Source organism: Octopus bimaculoides, chromosome 19 (genome assembly GCF_001194135.2).
Source record: "Octopus bimaculoides isolate UCB-OBI-ISO-001 chromosome 19, ASM119413v2, whole genome shotgun sequence".
Classification (NCBI taxonomy): Eukaryota; Metazoa; Mollusca; class Cephalopoda; order Octopoda; family Octopodidae; genus Octopus; species Octopus bimaculoides.
Window position 1 is genome coordinate 23,554,613 of NC_068999.1, and position 6,393 is coordinate 23,561,005.

The 6,393-nt window shown below is 37.2% G+C and overlaps 1 protein-coding gene across 1 annotated transcript in view; it reads left to right on the forward strand.

Moving 5' to 3' along the window:
* The first annotated feature begins 3,115 nt into the window (after positions 1–3,115).
* LOC106873101 (protein shank) overlaps positions 3,116–6,393 on the forward strand; it is a 152,164-nt gene continuing 148,886 nt past the window's right edge. Inside the window, exon 1 of the mRNA XM_014920328.2 lies at positions 3,116–3,347. The gene's annotated coding sequence lies outside the window, so the exon portion shown is untranslated. The remainder of the gene's footprint in view (positions 3,348–6,393) is intronic.

The window sequence follows — 6,393 nt, forward strand, 5'->3', positions numbered from 1 at the left end:
GGTGAATGAAGCAGTCCTTGAGCTCTCAGGATCATTGACACATATGTATCAATGATCCTGAGAGCACTGCCAGTGTGTCAATGAGTCAATGATCCTGAGAGCACTGCCAGTGTGTCAATGATCACATATGCCAATGATCCTGAGAGCTCTGCCAGTGAGCACAAACGCCTGGTAAGGTCTCCCATACTGAACAGGTCAAAGGATAGAGGCCAGAAAAATAGGGACCATCTTTTCCCTGGAATAAAAATGGGTTTGCCTTCCAACAGCATCGATGACAACTCAAAACCAAAAAGAGCTGGGAGAGGATGACCAAACCTCAGGGAATCATATGAGGTGAGATACTAAGGCAGAGCAGAAAAAGCAGGGATCCATCTGGAAAGAAACAGACAGACAGACAGCCTAAAACTGAGAACAGGGGCAAAAATGCTGTTGTTGGTTTATCTCCATGGGGAGCAAAGGGCTTCATAAGAAAGAATAATGAAAGGCAAAGTTGAGCTCAGCAGGATTTGAAATAGACTGTAAGAGGCTGTAACTAAATACTATAAGGCATTTTGTTCAAAGTGCAAACAATTTTGCCAGCCCATTGCTGTACTTGATAGTATGACTGACAACTGCTTGAATTACCACCTGTCAATGCTATAGGGTAAAAGCAAGCAACTGCTAAGTCAGAACTAATGTAGTTTAAATTTTTAGTTATTCTTGTTTCAAGTTCAAATGAAATTCACAAAGGAATACTGCTTTCACATCAAGAATGGAGCTGGTGTGATACATACATACATTCTGTTGTTGTTGGTACTCCGTCGCTTACAACGTCAAGGTTCCAGTTGATCGATCAATGGAACAGCCTTCTCGTGAAATTAGCGTGCAAGTGGCTGAGCACTCCACAGACAAGTGTACCCTTAATGTAGTTCTCGGGGATATTCAGCGTGACACAGTGTGACAAGGCTGACCCTTTGAATTACAGGCACAACAGAAACAGGAAGTGAGAGTGAGAGAAAGTTGTGGTGAAAGAGTACAGCAGGGTTCGCCACCATCCCCTGCTGGAGCCTCGTGGAGCTTTAGGTGTTTTCGCTCAATAAACACTCACCACGCCCGGTCTGGGAATCGAAACCGCGATTCTATGACCACGAGTCCGCTGCCCTAACCAGTGGGCCATTGCGCCTCCACATCATACTTATATACATACATACATACATTCTAGATCACACTGAAAAGAGAGCAAACCAACTGATAGTTGGAATCACTCACCTATATATTCTTCACCTTTCATCAAATGATCGGTAGACTTAATCCATTGACTGATTTAACACAACCCTGAGTATCTCCAGTGTATTCCACCATGTTTCAAGCATCCTCCTTTGATTAATCCTAAAAAAATGACATGTTGTCCCAGCACTCTGCTTTTTCTACTCCTGAAATGGCTTCAGCACCTTGGAGCCTGCTAGGTGTGTATCTCCACCCACTCATACTCACAAGACACGCTCATCTCTCTTCCTCTCATCATGTATATTGTGACACCTCCCACGCTCTTCAGGTCTTGCACCAAACACTTGGTCTAATCCTTCTTTCTAAAAAGTCATCCTGCCAGAACTTTCTCACTGCACATTTTTCCTGCAGTATTGACTTGTAGTTGTTCAAGAATTCAAAATAACCATTGATGACATCATTCTCAGGAGGAGAAAAAGTTTTCATGAAGGGACATCCCTCCTCCTGAGCAAACCATTTAAAATAAAGTCTGTTTCAGTCATACTCTTTACCAAAACAATTAACATCAGGTAATCTAAATGTGAAGTATTAAATCTATGTAGTCAACAAGTGATGGCTTTGGAGAAGTATACCACTGTAGAACAGTTTAGTGATACTTCACTAAAGAATAGGTTCTAATACTGTAAATAATATGAAATACATTTTGGCATTGACTCAGCAGTAAATTAAGTAAGATATTACAGCATCCAGCCGTAGAAACCATGCCAAAGCAAACCTCACTGGTACAGGTGCCATGTAAAAAGCACCCAGGACACATACATATGACGGGCTTCTTTCAGTTTCCGTCTATCAAATCCACTCACATGGTTTTGGACGGCCTGAGGCTATAGCAGAAAGCACTTGCCCAAGGGTGGGACTGAACCTGGAACTGTGTGGTTGGGAACAAGCGTCTTACCACACAGCCTATTATAGAGGAACTTCTTAAAATTAAGTCTTCAAAAGAACATTTGAAATATTGAAAGATTGATTAAACAGAAGTTTGTAAACTGAGTGCGTGACCTAGACTCAATGTTTTTGTAGTCATTTCACTACATCATTAATGACCCTGAAAATAGTTTTACCCAATTTCATTTGTCCTGTTCAGTACGTGTATGGTTTTGTAGCTACGAAAAAGGAAAAGAAATATATTAATATGCATCCTCAATGATTAAGTCGACATTTCGTGAGGATGTTTTTCTCATTATGTATGGTATTTTACTTTTCGTTCTTTGATTTCTGAATTCAAGTTTGCCTTCCACCTTTTCGCAGGTCGTTAAAACCAATTACATATTTAGTACTTGTATCAATGGTATCAACTAACCCCAACTCCCCTAAAAAGTATTGATTAGTCTTTTATTATCCTTTCTTCAGAATATCCCTTAAATGATTATATTTGAGTTAAGCGTTATCCTTTTGACAAGCAATGTTAATTTGAATGAAAGAGAACGTGAGATGAGTGACAGTAAGGCATTACCTGATGCGTGTAGACGAGATGAACAACGACGATGATGATAAAGGTGGTGATGGTGATGATGATATTTTCTTTTCAACAAGATCTCTATAAAACAACTGACACACATTCCAAATTTTACTTGTCATTTTATTTGTTCTGTGTTACTTTTCAAGTTATTTCAGGGAAAATTGTTTTATGTTTGACCATCTCATTTGACCTGTCAGTGTGTTTTAAAACATCAAACATCTGTTCATCCCAGCACTGAATAAATTTACCCCTTCCACGTCGTTTAGTTAGAAGTAAGCTATAGGAAGTAGTAATGAGGCTTTAAAAACTACAATAGTGCAGTGCTCTGCTCAAGGCCTTAAAATATCGATATCGAAGTGCAAAAAACAGTCAAGCTGTTGCCATTGAAACAGTCAACACATTGAAATCACTTCTACCGTGCATTCGATACCAGAAATGTTTTTAATCACTAAAGCAAACCTTTAATATATGCTAACATTGCTGTTTATTTATAAAATTTATGACGTACCCAAGGAAAACACGTCTTCGTGGATTTCCCTAACATATATGGTAAAAAGCTTTCTAAATGATGGTTAAAATACGACAAATTACCTACGAAACTTGAGATTGCTTTATAAAACAGGTAAGCTTCTAATGTTAGCTTATTTTATTGTTTTATTGAATTATGTACTTGCGAACTTTATATTAACATCAACTTGTTGAATATCGGAAAATTCATATTGAGCTGTCAACAGTTCATTTTTATTTGGTTTCTGTAAATATCCATATCAAACTATTGTGATTTCTTTAGCTTTTCTTGGCATTTTCCATGTTTTACCTTTGATACGGATTAAAGGGTCCACGCATCTATAACTTAGCCGAGGTTTAGCAAGAAATTGTTTAGTTTTTCAAGTTTTTGTTTGATTGATTGTTTGTTTGTTTTTTATGGCGGGTGTATTCTGTTAGGAGTCGATATTATTACTGTTAGTTTGCTACGAGGAAATAACATTATGCCATATTCAAACTAAAGGTATTTTATTCAAAAGCTAGACTTCACTTAGTTTATGATCAGAATGCAAAATTTTCAAAAATATTATGTGACAGTCAGATTCAAAATCTTATTTTAAATGCATTATTACATCATAAATAGAGATAATGCGAAACAAAATCTCATTTATGCTAATACAAAACACAAAGGAAGAATTACATTTAATACGTGTGTAACTATGCACAATAACGCGAACACTTGTTGATGTTTGCTATTGCATTCATTTTCTCCCTACGTGAATTTTTCTTTATTTAATGGATCTGTTCCACTTGGATCTCTCTATTTCTTTTTAACCTTCTCAAAGGAAAACCAGTGGAATATATGAATATTCTTTTCAACTCTAGGCATAAGGCCCGAAATTTTTGGGGAGGGGGCCCAGTCGATTAGATCGACCTCAGTACGCAACTGGTACTTAATTTATCCACCCCGAAAGGATGAAAGGCAAAGTCGACCTCGGAAGAATTTAAACCCAGAACGTAGTGACAGACGAAATACCACTAAGCATTTCGCCCGGCGTGCTAACGTTTCTGCCAGCTCGCTGCCTTGGAATATATCGCCAAAATAAATATTATTCTCAAAAACATCAGCAATATTTCATTTCTAAATAATCGCATCATGTACTTAGATTCCACTCGTTCCAAGCTGGTCTGTTTTAGAAAATATAGCCAATTCATTGGATATAACCAGAGTACATGCTAGAATGTTTTGATCTGTGAGTGGCTCTAATGTGACCCTTGTCCTCTCTGGCGAAGGTAAAGAATACGCGCACCACCCGTTTTCTGCGGTTAGGATTGCGCTGAAAACGGGTGGTGTGCGTATTCTTTATCCCCACCGAAAACATTTCTTTTGTACCATTCGACTTCTCCAAATATCCATTGAAAAGCGTATCCATCCAATAAACTTTTGTTTACGACGACGACAAAAAAAAAATTCTGAAAAAGAACAATCCCAGCTCTCATCGATTTTATCCATACTGTTAGTATCAATTCCCCCAGTTCCCTTTAACACTGATCTCAACCTATTCACAATAAACGTCTCTATGGAAATCACACGCTAGTCAATAAATTATGTCTGCTCTCAAATAAGATGTCAGCAATTCAGAGACATGGATGTTGTTGACCTGTTAAATTACAAATCCAGGTATTTAATAACAGCATCCGTTTTTCAATTATTCAATATCAACACAGGATAAAACTTAATTCTGTGAAGAAAAGTTTGTTGGATTTCTCTCTCGCTTGTGTTCTACTAGTATTGTATTATTGATTCAATAAGTAGTAGTGAATTAATAAAAGGTTTGAGGAAGTCCTGCCTAAAACCATGTTTAATATTAATGTGGAAAAGAAAACTGATGAGTTGGAAAGTTTGGGTCAACTGGGAAAGACTTCAACTGAGATTATCCAAGCAATTAGTAAACAAAAGCTTCTAGGCGTGGCTGTGTGGTAAGAAGTTTGCTTCTCGACTCATGGTTTCGTGTTCAATGCTACCGCGTGGCACTTTGGGCAAGTGTTTCCTACTCTAGCCTTATGTTAACCAAAGACTTGTGAGTGGGCTTAGTTAATAGAACAGCAATGTTTCGTTGGGGAACGAAACCTTGCCGACAGAAACTGGAAGAAGCCTGTCGCGCGTGTATGTGCGTGTGTGTTTGCACACCACCGCCGCTTGACAACTGATATTGGTTTGTTTACCGACACGTTACTTTGCCGTTCGGTAAAAGAGACTGATAGAATAAGTATTAGGCTTAATAGGACTGCGGGCGATTTGTTCTATTAAACCCTTTAAGACGGTGCTCCAGCATGGCTAAAACAAGTAAAAGATTAAAAAAATATATATATATGTGATATATAAAACAAACAAGCAAGTTGTGTGACTACCCCAATAGTCGGAAAGAATAACAATTGGATGCCGTCTAAATTTATTTACAAGTTCAGATGCTGTCTTGATTTATTTTCAAATTCAGATTCTTATATCAACAACACCTATCCTTCATTTATAAAGTGAGCAGTTTTGAATGGAACTGTCCAATATTTTTGAAAAATACGCATTTAGACTGTAATTTTCTTTCCTTTTTGTGTGTTTTTTGCCCCCTTTTTTTTATCCCTTGCTAAACAGCCTTAATATTTGCACATTGTGTTAGCTTAATAGGGGAGAAAAAAAACGATTTCTCTCTCTAATTTAAACTTAAGGACATGTTTATTGATGTTTTATTCCTCCTCGTACTTTTATTTCCCTTCCCATTACTTCTGTATTGATCTATTCGGTTAAAATAAATATCCTACATCCTACACTAGGGCAATTTATTCAGTTGACAATTACCTCTGAATCGTGTTGTCCTTTCTATCATTTGATAATTTGAATTGCATGTCTCCTTTTAAAAAAAAATGGAAATGGTCTTTCGTTATAAGTACGTAAAATGGTCGAAAAAAGTGAAAGAGAAGTTTCGAATATTTTGATGTCTTTCACTTACAGATATTGCGATTATAATACAAATTTATTGATAAACTAAAAGGCTATTGCAACCGAAATCGCGTATATATTATGAATATTACACAAGCGCGCATATATGCATATGTGCTAAGGAAAACATACACTTTACCTGATGTTTTGACAGATTCCGAATAATTTATTTGTAAAGCATTTTTGT